Genomic DNA, 14,811 nt, shown 5'->3' with positions numbered 1-14,811 from the left:
CACCATCATGTCCCAAACCAACATTCAGAATTATTTTTGTTTCATGACAAATTTCTTTGATTTTGCTTACAATGGTTTTATGTCTGATCTTAAGCATCAGGACACTCCAAGAAAATACTCAAAACATAGAAACTACTAGCAAAGGTCTTGTGTGGACGTAGCAGCTTCAAATAAGGTTTTTATTCAAAGGAAGCAGTTGTGAGTTTCTCCTCTCCTCCCTTCACGATCCAAAAAACACATCAGAAGGATGTACCTAACACATGGGAACTTGGACCCTTGGAAATCAGCCACAAAGCAAAGACTTCAAAAGATGTTTATTAGGAAAACCAGACATTACAAGAGGGCCAAACAGACTGTACAAGGCATGTGCAGTTTCTGGTACAATGCAGAGAACGAGAAAAGTCTGTTAATACAGGTAACACACCCACCTGAACTGCTACCATGGGCACATCAATGCTCAGGTCACTTGCCATGAAAGGCAGGTGCTGGGGTTCTTCAGCCAGCCAGCCAATCCTTGGGATGTTTCACACTTCCTGCAGAAGTACAGATTGTACACAGAGCTTTAATGATAGTTAAAATAAAATTACTACTCAGGAATTCCTACATCCAAGTTGGTGCATTAATATACTGTATCTCATAAAACTTTATTTCTTTGTTTTCATTCAAGGTTATCTAGGTTTTATGTTCTTATAATGCATTTTTCCTCATAGATAATAAAACCTTGCTGTCTATATGTGATTCTGCCTAGCAAAGCATATCTGAGACTGTTAGCTTTGTTAGCTAAGGAAGAGATACAGATTTAACTACCTGTCAAAACAAGGTAATTCAGATGTATTGACAAGTGAGTCCTTTGTAACTCACATCAGAGAATCAAGATGTGTATTAGCTAATGTTTATATTAGGCTCTAGAACAAAAGTGTCCTAAACTTGACCAAACACAGAGATTCTTGTCACTAAAGCACAGCTAACAACAAGCAGCAATCTCCCATCACAGAGTGAAGAGCAGAACTCACTGAGCTCAGCAGAGAAAAATGAGCATGACCAGCTCAATAGTTTCTAGCAATAAGTGTGACACTAATACTAATTCTCCATCAGGAAAATGACTGGGGAAAAACCTCTCACTGAACAGATTGGTGAATTTGCATCTGTGTCTGTATCTTAAAGGACAAATAAATACCACAAGAAGGGTTAAAAGTCTGATTCTCAAATTAGTCTCTTTTCCTCCCCATATAATATATAAAAATGCCCTTTTTCTTGCCATTTTTAATGGTTTTAGCAGCTGTCTGACAGATGTCCATAAATCCAACATACAATCTGATACAATCTGATACAAGGATTGTATCAGAAAAAAACCAAAACAAATTAACTATCCAGAGCCTGGTTGTCAACCCCTTCACTCCCAGCCCCAAGCTCTGAACTTACCTTCTCTGTTGCAACACAGCTGTTGGATATGCTATAAATAAAGACAAACATTTCAATCAACACTGAAATGAATAAATGGAGAAAACCACAGCTAAAAACACAGCGTCTAAGCCTTCCTCAGACACATCAGACCATCGGGACCAAACAGGAGTACCTGCCACCAGAGTGCACACTTCAAGTCCATGCTTTAGTGGCCATCACAGTGTCTATCCTTCACCATCTAAAAACAGACCAGAAATAATGGCATTTCAAAGAGGAGAAAATTATTAAAACAAAGAGCAGAGATCCTGCCCCATGGAAAAGAGGGAGCTGGCATTCAGCAGACACAAAAACAGCAAACATGAATAAAATATAATTCACCATCTCAGGAACGGCTCTTCATGAACATGGTGGATAATCTGAGATTGCTAGGGAGCAATATTAATATGCAAATAGTTAATTAACCCTCACACACACAGTTTACAGAACTGCAGAGCATGAGCAGGTGTTACATCATCCTCCTGCCTATCTATAAAGTCAAAGGTAAGTGAAATAAAGTCACCTATTTCACATAGCACCAAATATCCCAAATTACTGAGGTAAACTTGGAAAGACCCTTTCTGGGTTTTTTTTCAAAATAAGCTACAATTTGTTGCATCATACAATTATCTGTAAGCTAAAACTTGACTGGAAACAAGAATGCATGTGATGTTCACCTGAGCTACTGCTTCAGCTCACTAAAGGAAATCTGACACACTGCCAGAGCTGATTTCAGCTATTTTTACACTTCAGGTTTTGAATACCAGTTTGGAGGTTTGGTCCATGGTAAGTAATGAATATCCACATTTCTTGACTTTACTAGTAAGGCTTTCTTCTTTTTAATTCTGTTCCACCTGATATTTTTTAGATGCTTCTCTTAAGCATGAAGAATAAAAAGAAATCCCAGCTATTGTGGAACAGATCATCTTTTCCAAACTGGCCATTAAAGAGAGAGAAACTATTCAGAGATAGATCAACCTGAACACCCTGCAGATGAAATAAAATGCAACAGTCACTTCACTAACATCTGCTCAGGCAATGTATAATACTGTGCAGCAGTGACATTAAATGCTGTTTTCTTACTCTTTTTTTTAAGACAAGGCAAGGATTTGAAGTCCTAAATGACTCTGACATACTCACATGAATAACAAATAAGCAGGCTGCAAGATTTTGTGTTGCTTATGCAAGTGATGTTACCTGTCAAGGTGTCACCAGCAAGGTGCTACCACAGGAGGCAGTGCACTACCACACTCCCCAAGAGTATTTTCTCAGACTAACAGCCAAAAGCCATGAATACAAAACAGCCAATTCCAGAGAAACTAGAGATTTTAAGATTCAAGAGCTGTAATCACAACATCCTATTTCTCAAAAAAATGAAAGAAGCCTGAAGAGATCAAGAGGCATAAGCTAAATCAGGCTGATGATCCAGCACATGCCAGAGACCTAGGATCAAAGAACCCAGATGAAAATCACTTGCCTTAAATAAATGCAACCAACAAATAACTGTTCCAAGAAGCTGTGAAGGTTGATGGGGTCCTGCCATCAGTGTGCAGATATAAAGCTCTAAAGCTCACTCAAACCAAGCTGTCTTCTGGACCTAAAACTCCTGGGTCACAAGACATGCAATTTATATCAGAAAGGGCTCAGACAACAGAGCAAGACTACAAAAAAAGGCTTGATCTCATCCTTCCTGTTACCTCTGGTAATGCCCTGGAAGGTGGAAACTCTTCCAGCTCAGCAGTGCCAGGAAGGCAGTACTACAGAGATGGGAACACCTCAACAAAATGGGAAGGTTTTTAGAGTCAATGAAACAGAATCACCTCTAACAACACCACCTCAAATATCACCTACTACTGCCACGCCTCAGACATTATCCTGGACTCTAAATGATGTCAGGAGGTCCTATTCATGGACAAAACCCACCAAAATGAACAAAAGGTCTGAAAATATTTTATTTATTGTAAACATCAGCCAGGTAGGAGGCTGGAAGACCAAGCCTTGAAGAGCCATCATAAAAAGGGGAACAGATCCAAGCCCAAGCAGGAAAGGGTCACACATGAAGTGGAAACACAGACAATAAAAGACCTCTGTGGCAAAACACATAAAAGCTGAAAAGCTGCAGGCAAAGCTACACTTTTTGTTTGGATTTTGGCAAGACCAAGAATTTCCCTGAGATAAACTGGAAAGGATGCAGGTGTGTGGGGCTTGACACCTTTGTGACCAAAGAGAGAGGCTGCAGGCATAGGTCAAGCACGAAGAAAGCAAGGGTTGAGCAAGGAAAAGGTGCACCAATGCCTTACCTCTCTCCAGCTCCAAGGTCTTCAGCCAGGCCATGCAGCTCTGTGCTGCTCTTCACCAGGTATCAATGAACAAAACACCAGAACTATTTGGTTCAATTCCTCTCCCAACCCAAACCACATGTGAAAAAGCAGGCACTGAGCTCCACTTCTGAAAATACAATATTTTTTTTATCCTCCTCTGCCTCTCTTGTTGTGTCAGTCGCACAAATATTCTTCCTGAGGCTGGCAAAGTAGCAGGTACCTGAGAAGGCACTGAGTCAGCTGACACCCAAAAAGATGTTTTCAGACAAATACAATGAGCAGATACACAAACACTTCTCTATCTCACCTCTGCTAAAAGCTCATTAAAACCCAGCTTACCAATCACTTAAATTTAAAAAATAGAAAACCAGGAAGATGGGAAATACTAGTAACTTTTTTGGCTTTCCTTCTTAAAATGTTTGCAAGGAGAATCAGTTCTAAACTGTGAGGTAAGTATGAGCCAAGCCTTCTGACCATGCTGACTACGGGTGCATGATGAACTGTGAGAGATTGAGAGGGACAAAGCCTAAATCTGGGAAATGTAGAAAACACTTAGGAACAGAAAAATATTCAAAGAATGTAGCAATAAGTATTGAAAAGAAATTAGGGAGTCATATAATCTTCTAACTTCTCATCAGTTTTCTTCTTTTTTTTTGTTTTTCCCCAGTGTAAGGTTGCAAAGGGGCACTGAGAAGCCATCTACTGATATGCCCAAATCCCTTCAGTCCAGATTCAGCTAAATTTGTGTACAACACTGTAAGAAACAATTATAAATACTTCAAAAACAAGTTTTGCCTGAGCAGTTTCAATTCAAAAACCACTGGGCTAAAAACAAACTTTATTTAAGTAGTGGAGCATATCTTGATCATTCCAGGTATTATTCTAACAAGTTTAGGAGCATGAATCCCAAGAATCCAGGATGTGATTGATACTTGTGCTCTAGTAATCGCTTTCCACCTGTTTCCTGTTCTGCTAGACATCAGCCAGCAGCTGCATCAGTCAGGTGGTGAAGAGCAGCATTGCCCTGCAGGCTACAACCATAGCACTGCCACAAGCCAAGAGTCCCCTACAGGGAAGTAGGAATTTTGCTAGATTTTTGTAAATTTAAAAGCATATCCAGGCTCCAAATGACTTGATACTGTGCCACAGCTTTAGTATCCTAGTGTGTGTGTAGAGGCTGTAATACCAGATGGCATAAATGAAGTCCTGAAATCCTTTCAGCAAATCCAGCAATCAAATTTCTCCACATGTACAAGGAGAGGTAACTTACCAACTCAATTCATATGGCATCATGAATGTTCTTCAGGGATTATGAGACGAGAATGGAAGCTAAAACTTTATTGGTAGATAAAGGGGTGCAGGCACTTGTGTACTGAAGATATAAAAATGAGGTTTAACTTCTTCAGAGCCTGATTTCTGTTAATAACTATAGTTTCTAAAATAGCTTATTTCTTCTTACAGGCAGCTGTAAGACGCCTGCACTGGCTGAAGTGTTATAATGACACGACTGAACCATGAGTGTAACAAGCAAATGAACATCTAATCACACTTACATCTCAATTTTCATCAAGCAATCCTATCTCTGTAAGTAACTGCAATCATTCTCAGACTCTTAGTATTAAAAGTCTGATTGTGGGGGGTTTTTTCGCTAAAGGTTTTGTGGTCTCAGCTTGGAACAGAGAAGAATTTTTTGCCAACACAAGCAGAGGCTCTGTGCATCAAAAAGGAGTCTGACTTTGCTTGAGAACCACCTGGCTCTGCCAATCCCACGCTTCCTCCTGGAAGTCTTCTTACATATTTATACACTGCAGTTCCTCCGTGCCCAGGGGATTAATCAATCCAGGCATCATTATCTAATTTTCACCTACCAACACAGTACCTGACAATAGAGAATCAATGTGAATTATGTACCCCAAGTTTCTGTTACACCAAGAGCAAAGTTCACAGTCTCTATGGCCAGATCCAACTCAGTATCTGCAAAACATGTATTTTTAAATAGAAAAAAAAAGTTAAACTGAACATCCTTGTGGTCTGTCCTGCATGAATTAACTTATTACTAGAGGCTTTGTGAGAGATACACAATGGTTAAAAAGATGTAGAACACACAACTTCTTTGCATTTCAAGCTTGTAGGAGCTCAAACTGAAACAGCCACAGAAGACAGCACAGATATCATTTAGTGTGAGTACCTCCTACTCCTCTCCTGGTTACCCAGCCTACAAGCAAGTCGCTACTTTGGATTTGGATTTCATGCTAGGAAAAAGCTGTTCCACTGCTGCCATGATCGTCACCATACATTTGTAAAGCAGTTTTATCCTGTATCCTTTCTCCAAAGGGTGCACTCCTAGTGGGACTAATTGAGCTGAGAGGAAGAGATGAAAATAGAAAGATACAGCCCACTGCAAGCATTCTGTTAACAAAAAAAAAGCTTATGTTACTTTCTAAAAAAACCCTGCAACTTTACCAGCTTTCTTCTCCCTACTTAAATAATACTGCTACTTTGTACACAGCCATCATATTTAGAAAAATTTAAGACATAACAACACAGAAGACTGAGAGTATGTCAGATTTCTTTTAATGCAACTTTGATATTACTTCAAATGATCCTTTAACTGCCCATGGAAATTCCTCTGGAAACTTTTACTTCAATTCAGGGTTTTAGCTTCATTTTTGCTTCAAAAACCTGAGATGACTTTACTTGCCTGATATGCACATCTCAGAAGTGGAGTCTATTGGTCAGTGATGGGCACACTTTCAGGAAAGCAAGATGACCCACTCCAGAACCACAGCCCAAATGTGTTCTTCAGAGATATTACAGGGAGATTGAAGTCAAACAGCAAGCTCCTTCAGCATGCTGCCTGCCAGACAACTCCAGAGCACACTTAGAGCAGTCCTTCAACAAGATCCTGTAATGCACAAGGGGTGCCACTGTCTTTCCAGTCTTTGGGTGGAATTCCCCTGCTCACCCACACAGATCTGTGTCACTTGCTTTATTCCCTGTCTACAGCTAGTAGAAACAGCAGCCACTATCTGCATCTCACAGCCAGCACTCATTTCTCCCAGGCTTGCATATGGGTATTATCACCACATTATTTTATTCTGTAACTGAAAGGAAAATCTACAAATAACTTGCAGCAGTTGTCCTCAGCTGGGGAACTGTCCATCACTACCTGCCTACATCTTAAACTGGGCACCTGAAATAATTTCACATATTTCACTGTCTTTGCCTTCCTGCTCAACTCCTGGAAGCTTCTTTACGGTTCCTTTAACGTAGCTACTCATTCTGGCAAGGAATGGCTGCCAGCCTATGGAAACATGGCCACATGTAATATCAAGGAGATGTAACCAACACTCTCCCAGTAAAATCAGACTAGCAGAAATGTTTCCCATTTGGAAAGTCGTGTGGTAAATTATGGGATCCACCACACTTCACCCTCTTGTATGATTAATTCTCCTACAGCCATCTACCTGGGGTACACAAAAAGCAGTATCCTGGCTCCTCCCTACCACTCATTCTCAACCCCAAACAAAACCTGCACTGCAGCCAAACCAGAAACCAGTGTTAGTGTGAGAAATTAATTAAGTCAGCTTTGTTTTCAAGGACCTTTGTGCACTTAAGCATAAAATACTTGTTCCAGCCAGCTCAAACAAATTACAGCCCTCTGAGACAAACTCCACTCTTCACTACTTAAGAGACCTTCAAAAGGGAGAATAAAGTCCATTAGTGAAGAAGACTGCCCATACTGGTCTAATGTACAACCATTCTCCAAAATGTCTGATGTCCCCTCTTTTTCCCAAGGTTAGTCATTCTGTAGAATGTAGAATCAAGTAGAAAACTTTCTGAGTAAACTCACTTCTACTCTTCACTCACTTAAACAACAACACTGAAATAGCCCCAGTAGGAACTGCTCAGAAGATTGTATCTGCAGACACATGCTTTCAGTTGCACTTGACAGTTCAAACAAGACAAGTTTACCAAAAAATTAAGCAATTTTCTTCAGAATGCAAAAAAACTCTACCCTGCAGAGATAATCTTCATGAATATCACACCTGAATCTCAAGAACTCAAATATATGGCCTTTGTATAAGAGACAGAAAACATAGAATCAGTATAAAAAGTTCTAAGAGTGAAAATTACTGAAGTTAAAGGAATAAACATTCCAAGTGTTGCCTCTGAGAAGGATGATTATTCCCACTGCAAAACTGGACTCTAAACCCTTATGCTAGAGTCTAGACTTTGCTAGAACAGAAGAGCACTGCTTTTCATGTATTTCTGAAATGCAAATTTCCTTTATTACTTATTCCTCGGTCAAAGAAGGGGTAGAGCTAATCACAGCAATTAAGAGCTGAACAACCACATTAGTTTTCTTCCATGTGTATAAACAAACACTCTGCCCATCCCACACTGCACACATCTCATACCAGAAAAATCACAAAGAGCTACTCGAATACTTGCACATCTGTATCTCATTTCAGCAGCTTCTACTGATACAGCCACACATTTGATGTTCTTTAGCTGCTTCTACTTTAAATCCCAGCCTAGTTGCAAAAAGGATTTTTCAAGCTATTTCAAGTGAAAGAAAAAAGATGACCTACATTGGTGAAGATACCTCTCTGGCCACACAGCCTCCTACAGTGGGGAAGGTGCAGCCTTCACTGCACAGACCCCACTCTGGTCCAGTGAAATAGATTTAATTTGTGACCTTTAGATTTTGCATGCTACACTGCAAACCCTTCTGAACCCACTCCTAAGGCATGTAAATGAAAACATCTATATGACATGACAGAAAAGGCTAAAACTTTATAACCAACAGTCAGTCAAGCAAAAAAAGTAGAGGGGAAAAAAGCACATTTATTTTCTGTAAATTGCCATGAAAGAAACACAGAGAAGATTTAATGTTTACCAGAACATTAAAAAAAATATATATTCTAATGCTTCACAAACATGATGAAGCTGAATGGTTTTTTGCATAAAATGATTTTATGAGCAAATTAGCTCCTAAGTGCATGCCTACATTTCTCACTATCATCTAGAAATGCTGAAAAAATTAGTAACTCAAATTCTCATACTTCATGTAGATAAAGAATAGTATCAATGAAATTTGAAGAATCCTGCAGTATTTTTACCTTTACATATCATATCAAAAGTATCTTTTGAAAAACAGCAAAGTCCACTCAAAAAAATCTCCAGCTTTGCAACAAGGCTTTGCATCTGCACCAGCAACTTGTTGGCTCAAGAGATCCAAGACACTGCAGGGAACACTTTTCTCCTCTTTCCCTCTGCATAAGGAGACAAGGTGAACAACCAACCAAGGTGAACATGGGAGAGGAAAGGAAGAGAAGAAGCAAGAAGACACAATGCTACCATTAAGGGTTTAAGCATCCTCATTTCTCAGGAACCTTAAATTCAATGTCTGTACTTGTAATTATTGGTTTGTACTGTATAAGAGTAGCAAGAACTGCTTTTAGAGAGCAGCCTCGTTGTAACAAGGGGAACAGCACTGATGGCCAAGTATCGCTTTGGATCTGAACAAGAAGCAGCTGAGAAATCCTGCTGGCAAGCTCACCAGAAGAACTGCTACAGACTCACTCTTCAACCTGAAATTGAATTTTGCCTCTGACCTAAGTGTTCAGCTCAGCAGTGCTCTATCAAAAAGTCTACAGGGTGCTTGTTAGATGAAATGCAATGTATTAGCATCCTGCAAATGTACAACAATTTGGAAAATCAAAGCTACAGAAATCCAAAACAACATGTATGGCATAAACACGAACTAGGTATTCATTAATAGGGTTTTTGTAGTGAACCCCTAAATAATAGCTGAAAGAAAAACAGTGGGGAAGAAAAACAAATTTGACAGAAATGGTTATGGTGAAGAGTCATCTTTAAAGCCATGTCCACCAAAAATTTTAAACTGAATCCAGAACTGTTTGGAAACAGGAGAATAAAGGTGGCTGCTCAACTTCCTGGAGTAAGCACAACAAGGTAAGCATGACTGTCCTTACTTATGAGGTTATTGCTCAGCTAGCTGGGTATTAAAGAATACGACCTACACTCCTCCAGTTTTTGACCCTGTTGAACTTGACTTGCAGTATGCTAATATCCTCCTGGCTTAAGTTTTAGCACTGTACAAGATCTCTGGATTCCCAGCAGAGTTCTGGGAACACCTCACCATAACCCTTTCAACTCTTACTTTCCTGATACTGCATCAAGGACACTTTCAAGGTGCGAAGAGAACACCCACTGCAGCACAAACAGATTTATAAAATATCTGAAAAGTGGCCATACCAGCAAAAACAGAAAGCATTCACAGTTCTTTTCCTCCTCCTGGAGCAGCACTCAGCAAACTTTGGTAAGAGGCCCCAGACCTGATATCAGACTACAGCCATCTTTGCCAATAACTCATGTTTACTGAAAAATGATCCAGGTGTTTCTAAACTGCTGTATTAGAGGGGTGTTTCCCAAACCTGACCAGCTACCACCTACCTGCAAAGACACTACTGCAACTCCTCTGCCCTTCCCTGGGACAGAAGGAAAAGGTGTCCAGTCTGCAGGGTGCTGTGAGCATGGCCATGCTGGCTTTCCTTGTTTGGGACTTTGGGTTTTTTGTAAAGGTTGGTTGGTTTTGGCTTTTTTAAAAAACTGCACAGGACTTTTAGCCCATACAGCATTTTACTTCCCTTTTTCTGCAGCAGTTAAAGCAGCACAGCAGGGAACTTCAGAACAGAAAGAAGCATCCATTGCTAAGACAGCTGAATGCTCTCCAGAATTAGATTCCTTTCCTATCATGAAATTAATGCTTACACCACATCTCCTCTGAAATTCCAGCTGGGTATGCACCTTCTGCACACCAAATCTGAAATGTCTGAAGGTATGTCAGAAAGAATAATGGCATGTGAACAGGTGCTGATGAAATGGATGCTCATTCCTTGAAATTAAATCAGAAATACAATCATCTCTCACAGGCTGCTATGAAGATTTAAAAACAGAGAGAAAAGACTGTATATCCTACACTTACACAAGCTCTGCATGAAGTTCAACAGGAAAATTCAATGAGAAGACTGTACACTCACTGGTCCTAAAGAAGGAAAAAAGTGAATCTTGTGTCTGAAGTGAGGAGAGCAGAATTGGAATTTGGTCTGCTTTTCATTCTTTTTTCCTCTTTTTTTTTTTTTTTTTTTTTTTTTTTTTCATTTAATGCAATTTGGCAACTCATGATCACATAAATATGTATATTGACATTGTGTTTTAAACTCATAAACTTCACCGATAAGAGACTGATGTTTTATGAAAGGAGCATGTCCCATTCCAATTATTTCCAGCTATCTCCAAATTCTACACGTGCAAAATCTGATCCATTCAGTGTTTTTTTTCTCCTGTAAGGACCCTGCCATCTGCTTCCTTTCCCAGACAGGCTACCTAACAATGTGCAACATCCTACTACACTCACTATCAGCAGCTCTATGGGACACACAGGTTGGAAAATCCAGAATTAAAGAGATCCTCTTTTTTCTGTTTATGATCTTTCAAGTGAAACAACATTGATGACTTTGTGTGATCATAACTGTTCTCAAGTTGCGGTATGCCGAGTCAAGTTCATCTGGAATTAAACAAACACTTCATTTCTGAAAAATCCTTACAAAATACCTGTACTCACCAGGCACATTTCTTCTGCAGTTGGTGTCAGAACTGGCATGCTATTCAGTCCCACGGTAAACAATGACTGCACCTGGAATGCTCCTCTAGCCTAGTAAGCTTTTCCAACTTCTCTGCTCCTTTCCAAGTACTGCATGAACGTACAAGCAGGAAAAGACAAGTCTGCTGGCTGAGGAAAGGTGCAAGATGAGCAGGTGCCATGAAGAATTCAACATGTCCAAGTATTTGATTTGCAAACCTGTTCTTCAGCTTTTGCTATTTGTTTGTCTAGAATCAACATATGCCCTCCACAAAAAGAGATGATTATTAAAATCCAGTGGGATTTCATAATGGGATCAACTACAACTGTCCCTTGGTACAAAAGCCATTCTCAATCAGTGCCTTCTAAGCATTATCATGTTCAATATGTAAATGATGCAAAGTCATGATATGCCACTTTTGTTATTTCCAAGGCAAAATTTTATTATTTTCCAGAGATCTACTTGGACACATTTCTTAACAGCATTCTTAAGCTTTGAAGAAGTGTGCTGCAAATTCTTTGCTTTTTCACAGTTGGGGAAAGAAATCCAACCCATACCTGGATTTAATTAGAGAGGAAAAATTTAAATGTTTAAAATGTTTTATGCTTCCAGCACCCCTGAAAGAGCATCCACCTTTCTTCTGAAGTGCAAGTCATCTTTATTTTCAAATTAATTTCAAGAACCTATGGCAGGCACGCCTCTCTTGAACATGGACAAATTTAACCTCAACCGTTACCTTCCACGATTGCAATCTCTCCATGGTAATGGCAGATTTTGAAAGCTATTCCAGTGCTCAGGTCTGTGGAGCTCATATCCTCCCTCCTCCCACACCAACCCTTTCACCTTACTGAAGGAAATGAGAAAGAAAGTTGTCTTACCGATAACTCCAAGGTTAATGTCCCCTGCGAACCCCACCTAGCAAGTCGACATCATGACATGTCAGGTCAGCCTCAATCACGCTTCCCTGATAGTCAGGTAAAAGGAAGGAGTTAAAATACAAAATTGACACTTGCAGATTTCTGGACATCAGAAAATATATTCTGAACTGTCTTTCAGAGCTTCTGGTAACCTCCAAGTTGTTAAAACATTTCTTCAGAGGGATTCTCCTGTTCTAAAATTTCAGAAGTTCCTGATCAATAACCAAGTATCGCAGATCCACCTTGACTATTTTATTTGAATGAGACCAAAAACTTATGGTTCCCCTTTAGTACAAGTGATTTTTTTTTTCTCCCTACTCTACACATTTTATCAACCAACACATGCTCAACAAAACTGCTCTGGGTTTCAAAAGAACAATTTAAGCCAATAGACTACAACAGCTTCATTCAAATTCTAAGTTAACAGAAGCTCTAACTTCTTTTTTTTTGTTGTTGTTTTAGAAAAAACAGGAACACAATGTGGTACACTCTTTCTATAAGGCTCTGAGCTACTCACGTAGTTCACATGAGTGACAGAATTCCACTGACAACATCCACCATACCAGCAATCCTTAATCACACACATACTCCACCTCAAGTCATGCATGATCAAAGATTGCTGATGACAGATTTCTAGAATAGGTCCTTGCTGTTCTATGGATGGGCGACCAGCATTTCTGGATAACAATTAAGTCTTGCTGAAAATACATTCATTCAGTAGGGTCTAAAGGTCTTGGCACCAAATATTTTTGAGACGTTTAAGACTTTTTGTTCAGCACTTATTTTCCTCCTAGCCTTATAATAAGAGTGCCCTCTGGTTTGTTTTTTTCTGTGTAGTTCAAATTACAGAAATGGGCTTAATGTCCAAACATAGAAGGGACAAAAAATGGTCAGGTTTTTATACAGAGTCACCAAAATCATGCGGTGATCTTCTACTTTGAGTTTATTTTGGAAAGGTCTAAGCAATGCAGTTGTCATTCTTTAATAATCAGACTACAGAAGCTGAGATTTAAACAATTGCTAGAAAAAATTAAACCTTTAACACTTTGAAAAAATGCAAACTATGCTGAATGAAATAGTAAAATTATAAGTTGAGTTTAGTAAACTAACTTGTTAATAAAGTGAAATTAAGTATATAATAACACAGTAGCTGTAAAAGTATTTTGCTCAAGTTTTGGAACTGCTAGGAATCTGGTAACTTGCTTCTTAAGTCAAACACCTTATCAATACAGACATTTAAACAACTGCTATAAATGAGTGATCAAATGATTATTAAAACTCCATTTCATGGCTCCTTCCTCCAATGCCAGCAGGACATAAAAGCTGAATATTGGTGTGTAAGTTGAAATCCATTTTCAACATATTATAGAGGATCTTTGCTAAGTTATACTGAAGAAACAATCAAAAGAAATGCACAGGAGTAAATTTAAATTTATTTTTTAACTAGATGTCAAAATTGTGCTGAGAATTTCTTCCCTTGAGTCAGGCATGGTAGTTTTCCACTGTACTATAGTATCTTTGGTTGATAATTTTTTTCCATCTTTTCATTAAGTTCTTCAAGTTCAGCACACACCACTATTCAAGTAAGCTGTAGCACCCCTTATCTAAAGATTAAATAAAAGTACTGCTGCAAATTTAAAAGGTGAATTTGAGAAGCTATAAACCATGTAAATCAAAGAACTTATTTCTTGTAAATATAAACTTCTACTGAGTTTGTTATGATTTTCAGTTATAAAAATGCATAGCTCACTCCTCATATTTACTAGTATAAATGGTGATTTGGGCAGAAGTAAATACAAGTTCAGCCTTACAGTTCTTGAGGAAGACAATTTTAACTTTTTTCTTTCTCAGCAGTTTTGTAATCACTATAACTGAGGTGTTTCACTTCCTCCCCACGCCCCCCACAGGATTTACTCTAGCACCTCATCTCTCCTAGGCTAACATGTGCAACATGGGAAAACTACCTTCTTCCAAGATGGAATGGAGAGGACTTGAAACAGGATTCCAATTAAGCTCCTTGCACTAGATCCCCTTTACAATGAATACTGAAAAGCCAGTACTTATTGGGACTACAGGGTTCTGCTAAGCACTACAAGAGCTGTAGAACTACCAGAAAGTCATACAGATAGGGCAGCAAAACTTTTGTGTTAAAACAGATTTACAAACCAGCTCGTTTTCACAAGCCAAAGCCTGAAGTGTATACTCAGGCAATAGCACTCTGAGTTCACTGCTCAGGTAAGAAACAGGAAGGACATGACTTGGCCCCATTAACTTTATGAAGTGGGGAAAAATAACGCCAAACCCCAACATACTAGATACTGATTTTTTTAAAAAAGCACTTTTAAGCTACTTATGACCAATTCTATTAATTGGAAGAGCCTGACATGGGCAAACCCATTTCTGAGAAGGAGATAAAGACATCTTCGATTCAGGTCACAACTCAAACCCTGCAATCCCATT

General features: G+C 39.1%; 1 long non-coding RNA gene across 1 annotated transcript; it reads right to left on the bottom strand.

Annotated features, from left to right (window-relative positions):
- Window positions 1-299: 299 nt before the first annotated feature.
- Window positions 300-3,288, bottom strand: LOC147649255 (uncharacterized). Its single transcript, XR_015279340.1, has 3 exons — window positions 1,577-3,288; window positions 1,423-1,453; window positions 300-533 (listed from the first exon to the last, which is right to left on the bottom strand). It is a non-coding gene; the product is annotated as an uncharacterized LOC147649255 (long non-coding RNA).
- Window positions 3,289-14,811: the final 11,523 nt, after the last annotated feature.

Source organism: Cyanistes caeruleus, chromosome 26, assembly GCF_971803275.1.
Source record: "Cyanistes caeruleus chromosome 26, bCyaCae1.hap1.1, whole genome shotgun sequence".
NCBI classification, from domain to species: Eukaryota; Metazoa; Chordata; class Aves; order Passeriformes; family Paridae; genus Cyanistes; species Cyanistes caeruleus.
This window is presented reverse-complemented; position numbering and strand designations above follow the sequence as displayed.